Source organism: Silene latifolia, chromosome Y (assembly GCF_048544455.1).
Source record: "Silene latifolia isolate original U9 population chromosome Y, ASM4854445v1, whole genome shotgun sequence".
Classification (NCBI taxonomy): Eukaryota; Viridiplantae; Streptophyta; class Magnoliopsida; order Caryophyllales; family Caryophyllaceae; genus Silene; species Silene latifolia.
This window is the reverse complement of record NC_133538.1, coordinates 42,386,581-42,397,999: the sequence shown is the minus strand read 5'-3', so window position 1 is coordinate 42,397,999 and position 11,419 is coordinate 42,386,581.

Here is an 11,419-nt window from a genome sequence, read left to right as displayed (position 1 = left end):
GATAATTTCGGAGTCGTCGTACCCCGAAATAAGTAGTCCCTCAAGTTATCTGGCTTTGGAGGATGAAAAGGTTCACGATTAGACGTATCTTCAGTCGATCGACTGGCTTCCTCAGGACCAGAAACTTCACGGTTACCCGAGTTGGTCGATCGACCAGGTGCATCAGTCGATTGACTGATATACCGTTGATCGTCTTTTTCTTGCTACTGCTCATTCCAGCCTTTTTCTTACTCGGTTCCGCCTCATCTTTTTCATTAACATCTTCGACCATAATGGGCCCCATCAAGGGTAGACCCACTCCTCAAAGTAATCGCATTTAGAGTCTCTTTTTGATCCGGCTGCGACGGTAAATGCCCCGGAGCTTTAGTTGCACTTTTGCTTGCTAATTGGGCAATTTGACTCTCCAACATTTTTGTAGAAGTCTCTCTAGCTAGAGACTCCTTTTGCAGCAAACCCGACAAATTCTGAACCATGTTTTTCAATTGGAAAAATCGGAACTTTGAAATTGTCTCGCCGAGGCACATAGGGAGGCTTTTGATACTGCTTGCTTATGAGGGGCACATAGTTTTTTGCTGCTGCGGACCCGGATTAAGGACATTCTGGTTAGTCCACCTCAAATTGGGGTGGACATTAGAGGGATCGGGATAAGTACCAGTCTGCCTAAAATGCTGAAAGGCAACACAAGTTTCATTTGAACTAGTACAAAACTCCGAAACATGTCCCTCTCCTCCACATCTTTTGCATGTAAAGGGACCATCTGAAACTGCATTAACTTTATATATCCCACCTTTTTGGGATCCCCCAAAATCTAGCTTGTCAAATCTCATAGTAAGGGCCTCTATTGCAGCTGTAGTAGGAGATTCAGCTGCTCTTCTCTAATTTCCTCTAGAATTCCCATGCTCAGCTTTATGGGTGGCCATATCTTCAATAATATTCATCCCCTTAGTCTCTCCACTATTCTCCTGGAATCTGCCATTAGCTGCATCATCCAGGATAGCCCTTTGATCATCATAAAGCCCAATTTAGAATTGATTACACAGGAACCATTGCTCGAACCCATGGTGCGGAATAGATCGCACGAGTCTCTTGAAACGGACCCATGTCTCATGAAAATCCTCATCAGGACCCTGTTTAAAGCTTGTGATCAGAGCTCTAATCGCATTGGTCTTCGATGCAGAGAAATATTTTTTATAAAATGCTAGGGCCAGCAAATTCCAATCAGTAATCCCACTAGCAGCTCGATCCAGATCTCGATACCACTCCCTAGCAGCATCACAGAGCGAGAATATGAACATCGTCTCTTTTATCTGGTCCTGGGTCAGACCTGCTGGTGGGGGTATGGAACAACAATAGTCAATGAATATCTTCATATGTTTAGCTGCATCTTCATTCGCGGATCCCCCAAATTGGTTTCTCTCAACCAAGTTAATGTAGGACGGTTTCGCTTCGAATTTTCTATCCGTCCCAGCTGGCAATGCGAATCCCTTATAGAGATTTATAGCTTTCGGCTCGGAGTGACTGGCTATACTTGCTTCTTCAGCCATATCTAGAGATGTAACGGTCTCAGCTGAAGAAGTAGAAATAGGAGATGAAGGTGGATCCTCCTCAAATAGCGCGTTCTCGTAATAACTGGACAGAGTACTCAGCTCTTCCTCTGTCGGCAATACTCTAGATGATCGTCTCAACTCACGCAAAGTCCTCTCGATCTCAGGATCTAATGGTCGTAATTCACCACCCTGTGACCTTCGCATAAGAAGAAACTACAAGTAGAATATGAGAACAGTTTAAGGAACAAATGTCCCTTAAACTAAGAAAAAGACTAAAATAAAAACAACTAAAAACTAAACAATTGCTTCCCCGACAACGACGCCAAAATTTGATACCGTCGTAGAGTACCAAAAATAAAATTTATAATCCAAACTACTACTATAGATAGTGGCAGTCAAGGTCGAACCACAAGGAGGCAAGCAATTTAAAGTTGTCTAATTTAAGTGTAAAGTAACAGTTTTGGGGGGTTTGTGAAGGAAATGTAGATCTATATACATACTAACATACTCATATATGTTTAACTAATTTGTCATAAAATTAATAAGGTCTTATGCATGCAAACAAATTAACAAAATAAAGAAGAAATCACCCTTACATAGTAATTTCGGTTTAAATGGGCACAAAAGAAATCTCCTTTTCTTTTGTTCTTGAGCTTTCCTTTAATGGAAGAAACAAGATCCAAGTGTAGGATCTCTCCTTAGGAATTATACCCAAAGCTAAATCTTAATAAAATTAATATTATATGAACTAGTACAATATTAATTTTGAAGAAAAATTGAACCAAAAATGTTTGGTTTTGGCTCCTAAAACCGGGTAGGAGAAGAGGAGAGGAAGAATATTATTTTTTTCTCTCTAAAAATAATTTTTATGAAGTGAATGAATAATAATTATCACACACCCATTCATATGGTGAATGATAATAAAATAAAACAAAAGAACCCTTGTTCTTTCCAAGGGAAAACCGGGTAGGGTGGAGTGGGATGGCCAATGCATGGTCTTTGTGCTCTTACACAAAAGACACTAGGTATGCATGCCTAAATTAGAGTAATAATAATGAATTCAACTAATCTTAATTAACACAATACAATTTGTTACTCACACCCATATTTCGGTCCATTTGGAGATAAAATGGAATCCATTTTATTTTTTGTCAATTGTCAATATGTCACATGTCATATGTGACATAAATTTGTTATGTATTTTTAACATATTAAAAATCAACGTATTAATAAAAATACGTCATATACAAAAATCGACTTAGTAATTCATAATTACTTGTACCAAAATATTTTACCGTTTATAAATCGCATTTATAATAATTCATTCAATTTCAATTGTTTCTTTAAACAATAATTTCATCCGAGTAATGATACGATTCAATTACTCGGATCAGTATCTCATTTAATCACATTTTAATGTGATACGTAAATTTTACTTCCAAAATCGTCGTCAATTTTCAAGTAATTTAATTAACTCGTAACATTATACGATTAATTAAATAATCAATTAAGAGTGTCGCCCTATAGGTATGACCTAGGGGGTCAACTGATCACCCCCGTCGCACGACAGTAATGTCAAACTCTAGTCAGCCAATCATTATCGATATATGTGGACCAGTTGACAGTAAAAATACTTCCCAATTGTATTCTTTAAAATGAGATTTAATAATGATATTTAAATAATGTGATCGCACTATTGTTGAGGACACATTTCCCAATAATCTCCCACTTGTCCTCGACAAGTGTGCGTCACCAATTCTCTTGTCCTATTACTATCTCCCACTCAATGCAAGGTGTCTTTCAGGTCGTACTTGCAAGTGATCATATCGAGAGTGGTTTCCACGATCTGGAGAATAAGCGATTGACCGGACTTATCTATCATAGATACTTTCCGAGCGTGGCCACGCATTTCGATTAATTACTCCTCGAGTGGCCCCGAGATATTGTTATAACCCCGACTAGGGGTGGACAATTCCTATCGCACTCATTCCTTCGACTAGCCACAGCCATCATAACCCAAAATATGCCCATTTGACCCCATTTACGAAGGTCGTAGTAACACAAATCAAAGTTAATCGAAAACTGTGCCATCTTAGGTGAACAGTCTTTAGTCAAAAGAATCGACTCATTTGAATACTATAGTAGCTCTCGCCACGACCAGGCTATATAAATTGCCAGAACTCTATAAGCGGTCATAAGGCCCGACAAAATGTTCCTAACAGTCTGCCTATGTGATCGACTAGTCATCTCACATGACTCTATGGCACTTGAACTTGCCATCAATCGCATCACACTCTAGTCACTTCGAGACGTCACCTCATACAAGTGACTATGGGCAAATACTATGTTAATCCGTGTTCACTTTAACGGGGTTCAATTGTCACTACAACCCGTTTGGATGTAACAATGTATAAATTAAAGATAAAAGACAAATGTGATTATGAACATGAACAAAAACAACACTTTTATTACATTTCAAAATCTAACAAAAACTTGGTACACGTTTAAGTCCCATGGACGTAACATGTCCATCATGCTTAGCCTGCGATAAAGGCTTGGTGAGTGGATCGGCTATGTTGTCATCCGTCCCAACCTTACAAATCGCAATTTCCTTTCTTTCAATGAAATCTCTTATTACATGATATTTTCTAAGTACATGTCTAGATCTATTACTAGACTTCGGCTCCTTAGCTTGGAAGATCGTCCCACTATTATCACAATAGAGAGTGATGGGATAATTGGCGGTAGGTACTACTTTTAGACCTTCCGTGAATTGCCTGATCCAAACAGCTTCCTTAGCGACTTCCGATCTTTGCGATGTACTCGACCTCCGTTGTAGAATCCGCTTGATTCTGACTTCCTTGAAGCTTCTCCAGCTTACCGCACCACCATTGAGCGTAAACACGAAACCAGCTTGTGATTTCAAGTCATCTCTATCTGTTTGAAAACTTGAGTCCGTGTATCCATTAACACGCAACTCAGTTTCTCCTCCAAACACCAGGATAGAATCCTTAGTTCTTCTCAAGTACTTAAGGATGTTCTTGACTGCAATCCAGTGACTCTCACCTGGATTTCCTTGATATCTACTCGTCATGCTCAAGGTATACGAGACATCAGGACGTGTGCATATCATGGCATACATGATTGATCCAGCAGCGGAAGCATAAGGGATCAACTTCATGCGTTCAACATCATGGGGTTCGGAGGGAGATTGAGTCTTGCTCAATACCGTCCGGGTCACCATAGGTACCAAACCCCTTTTGGATTTGTCCATGCTGAACCGTCGAAGAATCTTATCAACATAAGACTCTTGACTTAGTGCCAATATCCTCTTGGATCTATCTCTATGGATCCGGATACCTAATATGCGTTGTGCCTCTCCTAAATCCTTCATTTGGAAGTGGTTACCTAACCACTTCTTAACAGAAGACAATATTGGAATATCATTTCCAATGAGTAGTATGTCATCGACATACAAGATTAGGAACACAACATTGCTCCCACTGAATTTCATGTATAAACATGGTTCCTCAACACTTCGAGTGAAACCATTTTCCTTTATAACATGATTGAATCGATGATTCCAACTTCTAGATGCTTGCTTAAGACCATAAATAGATCTCTTAAGCTTGCACACTTTGTTAGGATTTTTAGAATCAACAAAACCTTCGGGTTGTATCATGTACACCTCCTCTTCTAAATGCCCATTTAGAAAAGCGGTTTTGACATCCATTTGCCATATTTCATAATCATGAAACGCGGCGATCGCTAACAAAATCCGTATGGATCTTAGCATGGCTACGGGGGCGAAGGTCTCATCATAATGGAGACCTTGGACTTGGGTAAATCCTTTTGCCACTAGCCTAGCTTTGTAGACATCATCATGTCCTTCTATGCCATTCTTGATTTTGAATATCCATTTGCATTAAAGGGGTCTTGCCCCTTTAGGCAAATCTACCAAGTCCCAAACTTGGTTTTCATGCATAGAATCCATTTCGGACTTCATGGCTTCAAGCCATAAGGAGGAATTTGGACTAGAGATTGCGGTCTTGTAGGTGGCGGGCTCGTCACTTTCTATAAGCAACACATCGAGTGTTCCATCTTCCTCGATAAGTCCCACATATCGATCGGGATGGCGAATTACTCGGCCCGTCCTTCTTAGTGAAGGAGGTACAACCGCGTTAGACGACGAAGGAACATCTTCTTGCGTCTCTACCTCGGTTTGTGGCTCTTGAACTTCATCAAGTTCAAAATTTCTCCCACTCTGTCTCTTAGAAATAAATTGTCTTTCTAAGAAGACAGCCTCGCAAGACACAAACACTTTGTTATCTTGAGGTTTGTAGAAGTAATAACCTCGTGAGGTTAAGGGGTAACCTACAAAGATGCACTTTTCGGATCTTGGGGCAAGCTTGTCGTCGTTCTTAGACTTGACGTAAGCATCACATCCCCAAATCTTCATATAGGATATATTGGGAATCCTTCCCGTCCACATCTCACATGGAGTTTTCTCGGTGGATTTAGTGGGACTATTATTCAAAGATCTAATTGCGGTTTGAATCGCAAATCCCCAAAACGAGTTCGGTAACTCGGTTTGACTCATCATGGATCGAACCATATCAAGTAGGGTTCGATTCCTCCTTTCGGCAACACCATTAAGTTGTGGTGTTCCGGGTGGAGTAAGTTGTGATATAATACCACGACCTTTCAAGTGTGAATCAAATTCAAGGCTAAGGTATTCTCCACCACGATCGGATCGTAGTGCCTTAATCCTTTTGTTCAATTGGTTATCTACTTCGTTTTGAAATTCCTTGAATTTCTCAAACGCTTCACTCTTGTGTTTCATTAAATAGATATACCCATATCTAGTCAAGTCATCGGTGAAGGTTATAAAGTAGTCATAATTACCACGAGCGGTGATACTTATTGGTCCGCACACATCGGTGTGTATGAGTCCTAATAGCTCACTAGCTCGTGTCCCTTTACCACTAAAAGGATTACGAGTCATTTTGCCAAGTAGGCAATATTCGCATGTACCAAATGATTGATAATCAAATGGTGTAATCACATTAGTTGAAATTAATCTTTTGATGCGATTCTCGTTTATGTGACCTAATCGACAATGCCAAATGAACGCTTCACTTGGGTCACTTGTTTTGAGTTTCTTTGATTGAATGTTATAAATATCATTCGTCGGATTTGAGGTCTCTAAAATGTAAATGCCATTAATGGAAGATGCTTGGCCAATAACCAAATCATTCCTAGAAATAGTACAACGATTGTTCTTAATGACAAAACAAAAACCGTCCATGTCTAGCATGGCGACTGAAATAATGTTTTTAGAGAGCGTAGGCACATAAAAACAATTATGCAAATACAACTCAAATCCATTAGACAAAGCTAAAACATAAGTTCCCTTGGATTCGGCCGCTACCCGAGCTCCATTTCCAAGGCGTAGATCCACATCTCCCTTGCTAAGCCTCTCCACATCTCTTAAACCCTGTAAATGATTACAAAGGTGAGAACCACAACCGGTATCTAGTACCCATGTCGTAGTGGAAGTATAATTTATATCAATAACATAAATTTCTTTAGGAATTGTACCTTTTGGAGTAATGAGTCCTTCCCTTATATTTCGCAAATATACGGGACAATTCCTAAGCCAATGTCCCATGCCATAGCAATAATGGCACTCATCATTAACTTGCTTGAAGTTTTTGATTTTCTTTCCTTTCTTCTTGAACCTTTTGCCCTTTGAAGCAAGAGCTTGATTGCTTGAGCTCCCACTAGCTTTGACATCTTTATCTTCCAGAGACAAAGACCCTATAGATTGTATGAGGTAGTCTTCCTGAGACGGACTCACACGCGGTCTAGTAGTAGTAGGTGGTTTAGAAGAAGTGATGAAGTTAAGGTTTCCATCCGAACCTATCCCGAAATGAAGTTCTCTAGTGGTGTCGAAATCATTGTTGGAGCAAATGTCGTCAAGAACATTGTGGTATGACTCAATAGTTATTGGTGCGGTAGCGTTTGATGGATTCATTGTAATGCACTACAAATATGGAGGAAAGGAAATATTAACATTTTGTCTTTTTAAATCATACTTGTAATTAATTAACAAGATATGAACATTTATATAGGGACCTCTACCCAACTATAATAAATGATTCCAAGACCCAAATTCATATTAACTTGGGCACGGTGTGGCCGATGAAACCCTCATCAATATAACTCGGTGGATTAACGTTTTAATCGATTCTACTTTTAGAACTCTTGGTTGATAATATTACATTAACATTTATCTATAGCCCAAAACACATTCAACAAGGGGACGGTGTGGCCGATAAAACCCTTATCAAAAACTTTTGTTGAGTTCAATCCAAATTTCGAATAAATGTGTCCATGATCCAAACCCACATTAACTTGGGCACGGTGTGGCCGATGAAACCCTCATCAACATGAATTCGGTGGATAGACATTTATCACCCACTTCCCCTACGTAACAAGGTTTGTACCCCGGTGTGGCCGAGTGCACTCCCTCATAAAATAGGTTTTCATGGTTTCTACTATTTGGTAAGGCTATGTCTCAATTGATTGTTTCAGCGAGAGGTCATGTCAATTTATTATCTATCACGTTTTAAGTGAACTAAAGCGGTGAACTACGATAATTTTAATTGACACGGTCGATAAACTCGATAAAATGACAATGCATGTTTAGTTATGGCGATTTAGCGATGCATGTGACATAAAATAAAATGCAAGCATAAAAATAAATAAATCCTAGTATGGCCTTTCCTAAAATAGAAAAACTATTTAACTATTATATATTCGGAAACCAACTCCATTGGTCCCTTGAACTTCGGTTGTGGCACGCATCTCGAGGTAACACCGTCTTTATGTATCAACATCTTGAAGAAATCCGTCTTTGGGAACTCCGAGATAAATAAAATTACATAATAAATTACATAATTTCCTATTATACATTTGTAACTAAAATAAAATAAATCTATTAAATTACAAAACGGTGATACGAGATCACAATAAATTACAACCGAATCGATATTCCCATACATTTCGGGAAATACCAATTAAATCTAAGGCCATACTAAGTAAAAATTACATAATTCAAAATTACATAAATTAAAATTATGACAATCATAAATAAAAATGCAGCATTATAATATGTATGAACATGCTCAATTTTATGCTAAATCGCCTTTAATTAGCCAATATCGTATATTACTCGGTTTTTACAGATTTGCGTGATTTCAACATTTTTATAATCACAAGAATACATAAACTCATATTTATGCATAAGTTAATTACCCTAACCTCTTAGGACTCAAAATTTAGTCTTCATTAATAATTTGACCATAATTAACCCATATTTTATAAAATTGTTCATAAATGGACCAAAAATTACAAAAATAAGCTATAAACTTCAAATAAATCACAAAATTTCAAATAAATTCAAAATTTGAAATTTAAACTCATGAACATTCTGGAAAAATACCATGACACTCATAATATTCAAAATCTTAGGTTAAAAATTTTGAAATTTTTCCGGAAAAACAATGTTGCGGTTTATCGATTTTTTTTAATAAAATAATCATAAAAACATGGAAAAAATTATATTCATAAACTTTTCAATTTTAGATCTGAAAAAGATAATAAAATGCAACATTAGACGTTTTTCCTAAGTCATAGATTATGTTTTATTAATTTTTCACTAATAATGTCACTATTTATGCTATTTTTCTTCAAAAATCCATAAATCATGCAAAAAGACTTCTTTATAGCCAATTATTTTACACACATCTTGTAAAATTTCATGTGACAACATATTAATTTTCTATGACCAGATTCTAAATTTAACTCATATTAACCTATTTTTCACTTAAATCCGAATTTAATAATGAAAAATCCATTTTTCGAGCATAACAAGTCCAAAAATTATGAAAATTTACAGGTTATCTCAAAATAATATATGTGACAACATATCCAAAAATCAACTGAAAATTCAAAGTATAGCTAATTTTAGACCGAAAATGACATTTTTACTCATAAAATCATATTTAAATGCCATTATTGTAATATATGAACAATAAAAATCCATAAAATTAACCAAAATAACCTAAAACATTTTAGGACCAGAAATATTAATATGCATGGATTAATTTCGTGATATCTCATAATAACACAAATTTTATAAGTTTTATATGTTATTCTTATAACTCGGAAAAACTTTTAACCGATTTGCATGCAAACAACCGTGGCTCATGATACCGATTGAAGGAAATGTAGATCTATATACATACTAACATACTCATATATGTTTAACTAATTTGTCATAAAATTAATAAGGTCTTATGCATGCAAACAAATTAACAAAATAAAGAAGAAATCACCCTTACATAGTAATTTCGGTTTAAATGGGCACAAAAGAAATCTCCTTTTCTTTTGTTCTTGAGATTTCCTTTAATGGAAGAAACAAGATCCAAGTGTAGGATCTCTCCTTAGGAATTATACCCAAAGCTAACTCTTAATAAAATTAATATTATATGAACTAGTACAATATTAATTTTGAAGAAAAATTGAACCAAAAATGTTTGGTTTTGGCTCCTAAAACCGGGTAGGAGAAGAGGAGAGGAAGAATATTATTTTTGTCTCTCTAAAAATAATTTTTATGAAGTGAATGAATAATAATTATCACACACCCATTCATATGGTGATTGGTAATAAAATAAAACAAAAGAACCCTTGTTCTTTCCAAGGGAAAACCGGGTAGGGTGGAGTGGGATGGCCAATGCATGGTCTTTGTGCTCTTACACAAAAGACACTAGGTATGCATGCCTAAATTAGAGTAATAATAATGAATTCCACTAATCTTAATTAACACAATACAATTTGTTACTCACACTCATATTTCGGTCCATTTGGAGATAAAATGGAATCCATTTTATTTTTTGTCAATTGTCAATATGTCACATGTCATATGTGACATAAATTTGTTATGTATTTTTAACATATTAAAAATCAACGTATTAATAAAAATACGTCATATACAAAAATCGACTTAGTAATTCATAATTACTTGTACCAAAATATTTTACCGTTTATAAATCGCATTTATAATAATTCATTCAATTTCAATTGTTTCTTTAAACAATAATTTCATCCGAGTAATGATACGATTCAATTACTCAGACCGTATCTCATTTAATCACATTTTAATGTGATACGTAAATTTTACTTCCAAAATCGTCCGTCAATTTTCAAGTAATTTAATTAACTCGTAACATTATACGATTAATTAAATAATCAATTAAGAGTGTCGCCCTATAGGTATGACCTAGGGGGTCAACTGATCACCACCGTCGCACGACAGTAATGTCAAACTCTAGTCAGCCAATCATTACCGATATATGTTGACAGTTGTGATAAAAATACTTCCCAATTGTATTCTTTAAAATGAGATTTAATAATGATATTTAAATCATGTGATCGCACTATTGTTGAGGACACATTTCCCAACAGTTTGATTTGAATGATTCTATAACTAAAGGTAATAAAATCAAAAATAAACTAAAGCAACTAAATGATCAGTAGATGAAAATAGATGAAATCAAATATTAAAAGGATGCTAAGATGGTCGGTTCACTGTAGTTTCGACGGCAGTAACTCTAAGTAAACTGATTTAAGCATGTTAGACGGGAAAATAAAAAGTCCTCTCGGTCCAATTTAATAAGTAACAACCTTTCGGCCTAAGCTACGGGTCCCTAAGTCTCACTAATATAACTTTCGTTCTTGATTAATGATACTTAAAGCCTAAATTAACTTATCTCTCGATCTTATTAATTTAGTCGTCTTAATTTAGT